Here is a 12,545-nt window from a genome sequence, read left to right on the forward strand (position 1 = left end):
ATGTTAACTCTATGATTAACTTTTGAAGATCTGCTGAACCGTTTTCTAAAGTCACTGCACCATTTTACATTCCTACTAGAAATGTATGGTAGTTTTAGTTTTTCCACATTCTCAACAACACTTGTTAGTTTCATTATTATTATCATTCATTATTATTGTTGTTGCTGTTATGCTACTGAGTGTGAAGTGGTATCTCAGTGTAGTTTTGATTTGTATTTCCTTATGTTCAGTGAATTTGAACATCTTTCTAAATCCCTGTTGGGCATTTATATAGTTTCTTTAGAGAAATGTCTATTTAAGTTCAGTAATTAATTGGATCATTTGTCTTTTTATTGTTGACTTGTAGATCAATACCTGAATACCCAGTACCAGGGATGTATTAATTTGTTCAACCAGTGAAACCACATGTGGTATAGTAGCTGCAAGTGGAGTTACCACCTTGTTAAGCTTATGATAATCCACTGTCATTTTCCAAGATCCACCCAATAATATTTTTCTCTGGGTATATGCCCAGGAGTGGGATCATATTGTAAGTCTATTTTTGGTTTTTAAGGAACCTCCATGCTTTCCTCCATAGTGGCTGCACCGATTTACATTCCCGCTAACAGTGTGGGAGGATTCCTTTTTCTCTACACCCTCTCCAGCATTTATAGTTTGTAGACTTTTTAATGATAGCCATTCTGGCTAGTGTGAGGTGATAGCTCATTGTAGTTTTGATTTGCATTTCTCTAACAACTAGTGATGTTGAGCATCTTTTCATGTGCTTGTTGGCCATCTGTCTGTCTTCTTTGGAGAGATGTCTGTTTAGGTCTTCTGCCCTTTTTTTGATTGGGTTGCTTTTTCTTTTTTTTTTGGTATTAAGGTGTATGAGCTGTTTGTATATTTTTAAAATTAGTCCCTTGTCAGATGCATCATTTGCAAATATTTTCTCCCATTCTATAGATTGTCTTTTTGTTTTATTGATAAACAAATGGTATCTAATTAAACTTAAAAGCTTTTGCAAGACAGCTAAGGATACCAACAACAGAAGGAAAAGACAACCTACAGGATGGGAGAAGATATTTGCAATGTTTTTTAAGGCAGCTATATCAGGGAAGGTCATTACAATTTCCTTAGGCAAAGTAGGGTTAATCTCCTCAGATAGGATTGGAACAGCTGCTTCTACTGACCGGAAAGTCTTGGTAGAATATAGGGGTATAATATGTCCAGCTACATCAGGATCTTCCCAGATTCACATTCCAATTTTCAGGACTCAGAGACTGGCAGTCCTGAAGTCTTTCAGGAAGACCAGCAGTGTGATAATTCCAGTAAGAATTGATGATGCAAACTTGAGTCCAAGGGTAGTCCAGCTGCAGAATTCCTTCTGCTTCAGGGAACCTCAGTCAGTCTTTTCTCTGAAGGTTGTCAGCTGATTTGTTAACCACTAGTCTAGATATTGCCTCACCCAAAATACAGGCATCACTGCCTTACCAAGTTGACACGTAAAATTAACTGTCACATCTGAACATAGGAGTCTATTCAGAAGTTTACTGTGGAAAGAACTTAGGAGATAAATCAGTAAAGGAATACAATTGGCAGGATTGAGCAGAGAAAGCTAAAAGGCAATGTGGCTGCAACTCCAGCAAGTCTAGATCTTACAGGGAGTTCTAGAGCTGGAAGGCCCCATCGGATGTGTCTCAGACCAAAGGACAGAGCTGGGTCTTCATGTTCTTCCTTAAGATCAATCATTTGCCACAAGCTTTCCCCTAATAACTGAGTGAGAGCTTTTTCTGTAGCTAAAAGCAGTCCACAATGATGGATACAGATGCAAACGTGAATGAAAGACTTTCCCAGCAGCTCATGCATTAATGTGTGGTTTTTAATAAGGAATCAGGATCAGTAAAATCCATATTTTGTTATATGATATTTTTCACATAGTGATTATTTGAGAAAATTTAGCCCATGATGCATTGGATTTATTTTTGCATACTTATATATATTGCTGTGCTTATATTCAATCTATTATTTTATCTCTTAGCTATTTTAATGTTATTTTTGCCTAGTTTATCTCTGTCCAAACTAGGAATAAAGGGGACATATTAAGTGAGATGGACTACAATGAGAATTGTTTTGGAAATAACATTACAACTGATTATAGTTACATTCCCTTAACATAATGTTTATGTGCAGCTGCTGAATATAATAGCAAGTTGGACAGATTCCTTGTCAGCCTACACATTTCAGTCCTTTTAGAAAATAAATGGCAATGATATTTTCTGTTCCTTAGAAAATAGCAGTGCTGCATCTCCAATCACAATTCCCTTTAATCAGCATTGCAACATAGGGGGGAAAAGCTGGCAAAAAGATCAATGAATAACATCCAGTTAGAGAAAATTGAAATCCGCAAATAATCTGTTCAGTGAGTGTCCTTGAGTAAATTTACTTTACAAGTATTTGCAGGATAGAAACAGAATTGATATTCCAGAATTATCATATAATTGTGTCATTTAAAGTATAGCAGCACATTACTTTGGCTGGAAGTGAACAGTTGCAGTGGGGAGCATTTGAAAGCTATTTACAAGAACTCTGAGTTCTTTATGCCGTTGTTTTTCTGTAGCCAGACACTACATGAGGACTTCCAGAAAAAGTGAGAGACTTTCTATAAAGTCACCATGGTCTTAGTTTTTTAACATTCTGATCGACTTCTGTATGGGTGTGCTTGCTATATATAGTCACTGAGTAAAGCATGCTGTAAAAAAATGTATATAAAATATTTACTGATTTATTGTCATTTCTCTTTTCCTGCCTGTTCCTTTCCACCATGCCTTTTCACAAACTGGCCCGTCCACATTTGCATATTTGATGAATGTGTGAAGATACAAATAATACATTTAAGATCATGAGTACTGTTTGATTCTTCTTCTGGATATATTTAAATTTCAACAGGGCACGAAACATTTTGCGTAATGGAAAAACGGCTAATCGTGTATACCAGTCATGATATAAAGTCAGGAATTATACTAGAAACGTGAGTCTCTTGCCTTCCTCATATTCCTTCAGTCAAATGCATGAACAGCTGCTCTGTCAAGAGGCAAGGTCTGCCCATATGTACCAGATCATTTCCTCTGTTTCCATCTGTGTGGTTCTGCTGAACTTACAAGTATAAACCATGGGATCTAGAATTTTCTCTCTTGATTTCAATTATCTGTATTTTCAAATTGAAAAACACAATAATTAATCTAAAACACAAATATTGACCAGCAGAACAATATGTGTTGTTTACCAAAGAGAGGAGAAACAAGCCTTTTTTTAAAAAAAAATATATATTTTTATTGAAGTATAGTCAGTAAACAAGCCTTTTAATAAGGACCGAGACCATATAAGAAAGTTTTACTATGGCATAGAAATAGCATTACTAGTACTGAGGATCAATTATATTTTATCCCTTCTTTGAAGCTGATCATATAACTTCTTATTTTTTCCAAACTATTTGAGAACATACAGTCAGATTTTTATAATTGTAGAATTTTATATTGCTCTATCTTATATCTTTGTGATTAACTAAGACATTCAGGTAAACATCTAATATGTAGTATTTTACAATATATCCCCTCAGTTGATATGTTATAAAACTTTTATTACTTTTGGCAAGTTTTCTAAATTGGCCTGAAATATTTATTTGATTAATGAGCAGTCACACACACACACACAAACATAATTAAAAGTATTTAAAAATGTTGCTCTCCTAAAATCAGCACCGTTGTTTAAGACTCTGTCAGGTTAGGAATACTTGAACTGTGTTTCCCAGCATTCTCTTTTGCATATGATTCAAGGTTGGGTTTGGTCCTGAGTGAAATCAGCATGATACAGCAGCAGTCAGGAGGACTCTAGTCACGAATAGCAGCTGACTGTTGTTGGTTTAAGTCTCTGAGGAACAGGTGCAGAGTGGCCTGCCCACTTGTCACTTCAGTGCATCATGTTTTAATTTGTAGCTGCTGGTCTTGCCGGCCAGCAGTGGTTCAGGCCTACCACCAGATATTATGCAGCACACTCACCCAGGGGGTAGCAACAGAGAACCACCAACCTCCAAAGATTTCTGAAATAGCCTTCACATTTCCATTTCAGCAGCTCCATGCTGATAAAGGCTTTCCTCCCATCCTTCTCAGAACTTTACGTTCCTAGCACATCCCTCCATTGCATAAGATCCAATTTCAACTTTTTAAAAAAACTCTCATTCCATTTTATATTCCCTGAAACTCATTGTGTTCTGCCTCCGTGATCAAACCTGAATAGACCAAGCTGTGAGCTAAAATGTAGGCTTGTTAACAAGTTGGCTAACGATTACCGAATTTCACCCACTGAGTGTGTCTGTTGAGGAGGAGAAGAGGTAGAAGAGTGAGTTGTGCCTCCGAGAGCCGGTATGTCAGAACAGAGAATTTAGTCCTTACAACTCAGTGAAATTCTAAAAAATCCAATCTGAGATTATCTGAAAGTTTCTACAAAATCCAATTTCTAGAATATTTGAATACTAAATGTATCTATAGACTTGCGTGTAGATCTGAATATGATCTAATGTTCTCATACGATGTGATGTCAATCAGTGGTTGGTTATTCTTGGGTGAATCAGTACCATGACTAGGTCAACTCTAATTAATCCAGCAAATTGATAGAAAAGCCCAGGAAGGCACCATTGTCTCAAGGCTTCTCTGAAAGCTTCCCTCTAAAGCAGGGGCAGCAAATGATTTTGCTTTATATTTTCAGCTTTGTGGATTACATAGTTTCTTTTTTAACTACTCAGTTTTGCTGCAGTAGCTTGGAAAGCGGTCATAAGACAAGGCTGGTGGTCTTGGCCAGCTGTGGCTTAGGCAGACCCTTGCTTTAAAGGGTCATTGAAGGGGTTCAAACTTTTTAGCCTTAAAGCCAACAATACAGACTTTTCATGAGTTTCAACTGTGTAACCATCTAGTGACAATCACATACTTTACCAAAAAAAATGTAAAGGCCAACAAAATGACCACATTTATAGAAAATGTAGAATAAACCAGGCTTTATATTGTAACTTCTATTTCTTGATAATATGATGGCTAATGCCTCAATTAAAATGGATGTTTTAGAGGTGAAGAAAAAGGAAATGCATTAGCAAAATCTGTGGCTTCCACATTAATCAACCAGAGAACAAAATTAATTTAAAAAATGCAACCTTTGCCTGCAAAGTGTATTCAACTAAAAAGACATAAAACACAAGCTTCAAAATTAAGAAGTATATTCAGTGGTTACAGGCATTCCAGGGAAAAAACAAAAGAAATCAGTGACTACAGTTTTATAATTCAGTCCACCTGTTACTTGAATAAAACTTTCTAAAATTTATTTTAGCTAAAAATTCCAGGACACTGTAGTGATTTTATTTCATTAGTATCCATGTACTGCTTACTGGCTTTCTTACATACATGGCTGAAAATGTCTTTTTCATACTTGCACCTGTTGACCTTTCTTTTTTTTTCCTTAAAGACTTAATTGTTTAGAGCAGTTGGTTGGGTCACAGAAAAATAGAGGGGATGGTACAGTGTTTTTCCAAATGTTTGCTGCCCCCACACATGCACAGCCTCGCCATTGTCAACACACCCTACTGAAGGACGTTAGTTACAACTGATGACCCTACACTGATACATCATAATCACCCAAAGTTTACAGTTTACGTTTTCGTTCACTCTTGGTGTTACACAGTTGACTTTTGAAATTTGAAGATTTCTTTAAGTCATTTGAGATTCTGATTTTCTTCCTGTCACCTTTGAATCATATTAACTTCTTAAGTAGCCTTCTGTCTAAGCTTTTTAAGTGTTAAATAACATAGAATGCCTACTGATCTTACGTAGCAACCATATTGCAGATAACACTTATTGGCGGGGTGGGGGAGGAATTTAAAAGAGACTTTAGAGATTATGTATTTCAGATTCCTGCATTATTTAAGAATTCCTTTTGTATAATACAGCTGTAAGAAATAGCTATTTGACTTTATTTTTTAATATTTTAAATATAGATAATTCATTGTCTATTAGTGAGAAAGACAGTGAGCAAGGGCCTTCCTTCTTACATTATAGTTTTCTGAGCTTCCTGTTATTTCTACTTATTTAACTAGATGTGTTCTTTGGAATAAAATAATACTAATCTTATCCTATTTATACAACTATCTATTTCTGTCACATCATCTTTCAGTCTGTATATCATCTATTATAATTCCTCTGACAAAAGACTTTTTTTCATGATTTTTACCATCCTACTTCTCTTCTTTCTTTGATATTTTGTATCTTCGGAAATAAGCATTTATAAATTTTTATGTTTGTGAACAAACCTCTTTTCCTGAATGTCTTAAATGGATGTTCTGTAGAGATATGTACCTAAAATGAAATTAAACTCTCTTAAGGTATGAAAAGAATATTTGTTGTCATTTTTGGTAGTTTTGTAGATCTCCTATATCTTCCTTAAGAACGTGATTTAATTTTTGATATTATTCTTAAACTCCTAGGCTTAGTTATGGCTGACATCGTTGCAAGGCCCTTAATCTTGACAGAGATATCTGACTGTAAAACTTAGCTTAAGAAGCTAAGAAGTTGTTTTACATTTTTCATCCAGGATCACAGACAAGGAATTGCAGAAAAAATCTTGGCTGCATTTTTCAAAAACAAACCTGGAGGATTCATGAATCCCCTGTACTGCCGAAGTCCTTGCAAATCTCATGTTAATTTGAGACTTAGTTTATTTTTTTTTTTTGTAATAATTATCTCGCTATGTCTGCACTTAAATGTGACATCCATGGCTAAGTTTTGTAATGCAATTCCTACATTTTAAGCATCATTGGAAAATTGCTGGAATTACATGAACAAACTGTACTTAGTAAGGAGTTCTGTATGCTACCGGCTATGGACTGAATATCTGTGTCCTCCAAACCCTATCCCCAACAGTGTGATAGTATCAGGAGGTGGGCCCTTAGTGGGATAGTTAGGATTAGATGAATGGGATTAGTATCCTTATAAGCGTCAGGAGAGAGCTTGCTTCCTCTCTGCTCCCTGCCATCCTTGAGGATACAAGGATAATAGGTAGTCTGTAATCCTAAGAGGGTTCGCTGCAGAATCTGACCATGCTTGGCACCTCAGTCTCAGACTGCCAGCCTCCAGAGCTGTGCAAAATAAATTTCTGTTGTTTATAATCCACCCAAGTCATGGTGTTTGGTTGCAGCAGCCCGAGCTGACCATGATAGTATCCTTGACCGTATCATAGAGTCACTGTGCTTTACAAAGTTTGTGATCTTACTTCTATTAGCAATTTGATAGTGTGTGGTAAATTTTTACAGCATGCAATTTCTGAGGACACAGTAAATGTGGGAATAGTGAAAATAGGTGTCCCTGGTAAGGTACGTAGGCCCTCAGCAGTGTATACTTTGATATTTTTACATTTGTATTTGATGGAAAACATCAACACACTGCTGTTATCAGTACCAGTCACAGATAATTGAGTGTATTTTCCCTTTTTATTCAGTATCTTCATTTATATGAACACTTCAATAATTTATTGAATGAAAGCATACTCTTAGAAATGTATCAGTCATCAGGCAAAAAAGTTAAAACTTTTGATATTTTTTGTATTCTAAGTTAAATGTATTCCTCTTGTGATCATTATGTTTACATTTGAATTTGTCTATTTTTCATATTAAATTGGGCTTGATAGATTTTTATTTTTAAAAACTGGCAGGAGGAGTATTTCTGAAATAATTTAACCCAGTATTCAGAAATGCCGCCTTAACTTGTTAATTTGTCAAAGAAGTCTTTCACTCCTGCCAGACTTCCTTGAATCTAAATAATTGTTCAGGGAATATCTTTACCATCCAGCATGTTGCTGAAGGATGTCTACCTGCCAAGCGATGAAGTGAAGTAACATCCTGGCAAACTTTGAAAGGAGAAAGAGCTTGAAAAATTTGTAAATGTATTTTATTATTTAGAGATACTTGGCACCTATCATTTTTGTGTTATTTCCTTTCTTGTAGGAAAGAAGGAATTCCTTTCGTGTTTGACAGCTTTCTCAAGGTCAGTGGAATGATTCTTTTTACAGTAGAATTTCACATATTTTGATTTCCAAGGGCAAAAAAAAAACAAGCCTCAGTGTGTGTATGCAGAGCTTTGGTATTGAATAGTCTGACCCCACTTCTCAGAGCTCCTTTTAACTCTGCTGGTCCTTAACATGGTTTACCGATGACGATGTTACCAGTTAGAAGAACTGGGGTAAAGGGAATTGAGCAAGTCTTGGAATTACTAGAATTGGCTCCAACTAGAACAGCCACAGTAGAGAAATGATCAAGGTGTTTGAGCTGAGGTCAAATCTGAAGATTAGGACAAGTCCTGTTCAAAATCGCCTTGGCCTGGGAAGTTATGAAAAAAATCTATAATGAGGTTCAAGCCAGTGGATTTTTTGAATGTTTGGATGTGTAAGGTGGGAGAAAATCATAATTCATGGACTACTTTCAGACCAGAGAAATATAGGACTTAAAACATACAAATGAAATTTTGAAAAGTTATTTTATGGTTTAATCTTAATTCACACATATACAAAGTATATATTTAATTATATTAAAGTAAAGTAAGAGTATCAGAAGCCTGTATTTTGAATTTATTTAATGTCTATTTTAATTTGGTTATGATGAAATTCAGTGAATAGTCTTTGTTCTATTCCCTCTCAAATGACACATCTATTACAATTTGGGATCCAAATGAATAAACTATGAGAATAATGAGTATTCATTTTTTGGTGCTTTTTCATTATTATGTAAAAAAAAACCCGTAATTTTCCTGTAAGTCAAATATAATGTCATTCCCTAAATTCTGATGCTCAAAATCCTGTAAGCACTGAACAATGGCACCTATCTGGCACCTATTTGGTAGCATCAGAGAATTTTCAGTGGCTCGATACATTCTCAGATTATCAAAACATGATACGTTTTAATTTCTGTAAACATTAAATGAATAATAAAAAAAAAACTTGTGGGAGTAAAGCAGAGAAATAGGTACAAAGTAAAGCAGCAACCTAAAAATGATATTTGATTTGCTATCTCAGTTGTTAATCTGGGTAGTTTATACATCATTTTTCTCTCTTAATGTCTCCTCAAAACTTATTACTGTAAACATTATAAAAATCTACATAACCCAATAATTCCAATAGTTGAAGCAGGCACGTTAGGCACGGGACTGTCTTCACTGCATAGGAGTGTGTGATTAAGGCCTCACCCCATGTTGTGCTGACGCCAGCTCACGTCAGCTCAGCATATACAATTATGCTCTCCTTTTCCAAACTACGTATCTGGTAATAATCAGGTTTGTATCTTGAAAGTGGCCATCATGGGATTATTTACACCGCAGAACTTGGCAAATGTTAAAAAAAATTAGGATTTTTTCTTAATTTCTTTGAGTGTTGGCTATTAAAGTTTTCCAGCATACCTGTGGAGATCAATATGATAAAAAAACACTAACATTCTGTAGAATTAGTTAAATATTTGTCTTATTTGTTGTTGCTGTGCATGGGCTAAGAATACACAGTTGCTTTCAATTAAGTATGTAGAGCTGTCTGTTCAAAGAGAAAGCATACAGCTTATCAGCTGTTCTAAAGTGCACTGTCAGTAGCTCTTGTACTTTTAAAGCACTGCTTAAACTTTCCTCACGGCAAGGTAAGTGTATACTTTAAGAAAACAAATGTAAATAAATGTGAATTAGTTCCTTCATAAAAGCCTCTTTGGGTAAAACAAGTCATCAAACCTCTGCTATTTAATTCCTTTAACTTAAATGTTACTTATAGTATAATCTTTGGAGTATACATGTATTTTATGAGATATTGTATTAAGACTTAAAGGTGAATAAAATCTCTAATGGTATAAACTGCATCACTGAAAGGATAAAAAGTAGACTGAAACTTGTGGAGGGGGGTCAAATTTGGGAAACAAGTCAAAATAAAACTCAGTCTACATTATGCTGCTTTTTCTGTCAATATTTTATTGTTTATATTATAAAAAGGGCCATGATTATTCTGTTTCAATTTAATGCTTGAAATATTTCCCTTTGAAATTTTAATGTTGTTATCAAAATAATCTTCAATTTTTAATTATCAAAATAGGATTTCTAATATTTCTTACTTAAATTTTGTTTGTTTATCCTTCCCTCTAAACACATGGTTTTCTGATTAAATTAAGCCTGTATCTTCAGTGGCATGTAGATCATATGCAACTTTGGAATGCATTGCCCATTTTAAACTTACTGATCTCATACATACTTTATACTTTCTCTAAGAGTTTTGGATCCTTTTAAATAAGCTTTTTTAAAGAAAATTATTACTAGTCTTGTGATTGTGTATATATGACTGTATTTCATACAAATTCTGTATTAACAAATCATTTCAAATGATTTCAACAAGCAGTACATGCGATAACATATGTAAGTAATTTTAACTTTGCTTAAATTTTGACAAACTTAGATTCCACTGTACTAGAAAAAAAAGAATAAAAATGAGTCAGGAAAAATTAGTTCAAATCCATGGAGTCAGGAGCAGTCTTCACTGACCAGGAAGAGTTGCGAGAGCTCTGGAGACGAGGTAGAAGAAAGGTAGCGATGGTTTCCATTGAAAAGAGGTGGATTTTAACCCCGATTAAATGAAAGATCCAAAACATAAACAGCTCTCTCACCTTGGGACTAGGGTACTTCCCCAGAAGTGTGGACTCTTTTAAAATTATATAGAGTGGAAAATTAATGTGCATCTTTTAGATGAAATCCTGAATTTTCTAAATCTTCTGGAAAGCCATTACAAAGTACCTCCTAAAAATGTGTTGTCTCTGAATTCAGAGGATGGAGCCTTTTCCTAACGGCATTGTACCGAAGATTATTGATACAGGGAAGAGAAGTAATTAAGGAGCAGCAATTCTTTGCAGCTTTCTTGATTGCCCAGAATTTGTGATCTAAAAACCCATTTTCACATATATTCACTATTGTTGTTTTCTAAAATGCTATATTAATAACGCATTTATTTTAGATCCAGCTAGCTGGAGTTAGGCGAATTTTTAATAAGCCCTATTAAGAGTATAATGGAGAATGCCTCCACAGCGATCCTGGCTAATTTCCCTCAACCTTGGCTTTTCTTTTCCTGGCCTCACAGTCAGTTCATTCCTCCCAGATCTGCCCTGTAAATTAGAAGCACTTTTATCTGAAGCTGTCAGCCCAGTCCTTCAAAGATTATTCCAAACCAGTCAGCCTGATCTACTGGGAGGGGCAGGGAGTGGCCTGGAGCACTAATATGGTTTTCAAAGGGCTCTCCTAACCTGATGATAGAGTTAGCCTGTAATGAGAGGAAGGAGTCTTGTCAGATGTGCTCCAATTAAATGCTACAGACTTCCCCCAGGAACAGATTCTTTCTATTGGAAATTTAGTGATGTTTGGTAACTTTATTCCTCGGGCTAAGACTGCATTTTTTCAGACATGCCAGAAGAGAGGAGATCCAGAGGAAGATATTCTTTCCTGTTCTGTCAGGATTCAGAAATTCACTGCCAACCCAAGTTAGTTTGTGCTCAGGCAGGCTTTCTTACTAAATGATCCTAGGAAAAGAGAAAGCTGGAGGTTTTGTGTCAGCCTCAAGAGAATCAGTCATTACCCTGACCTAGCCATCTTCTTTGACCCAATGGATGCCTCAGTCGTGAGGGACTCCGAGTAAATTTATTCATAATGGACCACTTTTACACTACTGACTTGAAAATATTTAAACATACATAGAATTGTAAATGCAAATAAATAGTAATAATAATAATAATAATAATTGTTCCTAGAATTTATTAGACTTCCACAGAACTTAGTGGATTTTCACCAACACAGTTGTCAGTGATTTTAAAATGCATTTTAAATATGTGACCATGTCGTTCCATTTGCTCTGGGTTGCTAGTTGTAGGGAAAGCTGGTTTTTTGTTTGTTTGTTTTTAACATTTTTTTATTGATTTATAATCATTTTACAATGTTGTGTCAAATTCCAGTGTAGAGCACAATTTTTCAGTTATACATGAACATGTATATATTCATTGTCACATTTTTTTTTCTCTGTGAGCTACCATAGGATCTTGTATATATTAGGGAAAGCTGGTTTTGATCAAGTATTTGCCCTCTCCTTTTCTTTAGGCAACTGGAGGCCAGTGTACTTATTGACTGCTAATTTTATTCTTCTTAAAACCCAACTGAAATGAAATATAGCCTGTTTTCTTAACATTATGTAATGCACTAACAGAAGTTGCAAACCAGATTGTATTCCTGATTATATAATTTGATGATGTGCTTATAAAATCAAGAATTTGCAACAATAAACAGTTCAGATAAGACATATCATTTCCAGTAATAATGTCAGGACATTAAAAAACAATGCTTAAGATATTCAAATCCGTAAAAGAGTGTTTTTAAGATACCTTTTAATCTGAACTTACAAAATGCCTGAGGTGTAGTCCTGATTTTGACATACCAGTATACAATTTTTGTTATGTTAAAACCATGTAGTTCATT

At 35.0% G+C, this 12,545-nt stretch overlaps 1 long non-coding RNA gene across 1 annotated transcript in view; it reads left to right on the top strand.

Annotated features, from left to right (window-relative positions):
• The first annotated feature begins 8,025 nt into the window (after window positions 1–8,025).
• Window positions 8,026–12,545, top strand: part of LOC140685539 (uncharacterized) — a 187,454-nt gene continuing 182,934 nt past the window's right edge. The window contains exon 1 of the long non-coding RNA XR_012058800.1: window positions 8,026–8,057. This is a non-coding gene — a long non-coding RNA (uncharacterized lncRNA). The remainder of the gene's footprint in view (window positions 8,058–12,545) is intronic.

This window comes from Vicugna pacos, chromosome 14 (assembly GCF_048564905.1).
Source record: "Vicugna pacos chromosome 14, VicPac4, whole genome shotgun sequence".
Taxonomy (NCBI): domain Eukaryota; kingdom Metazoa; phylum Chordata; class Mammalia; order Artiodactyla; family Camelidae; genus Vicugna; species Vicugna pacos.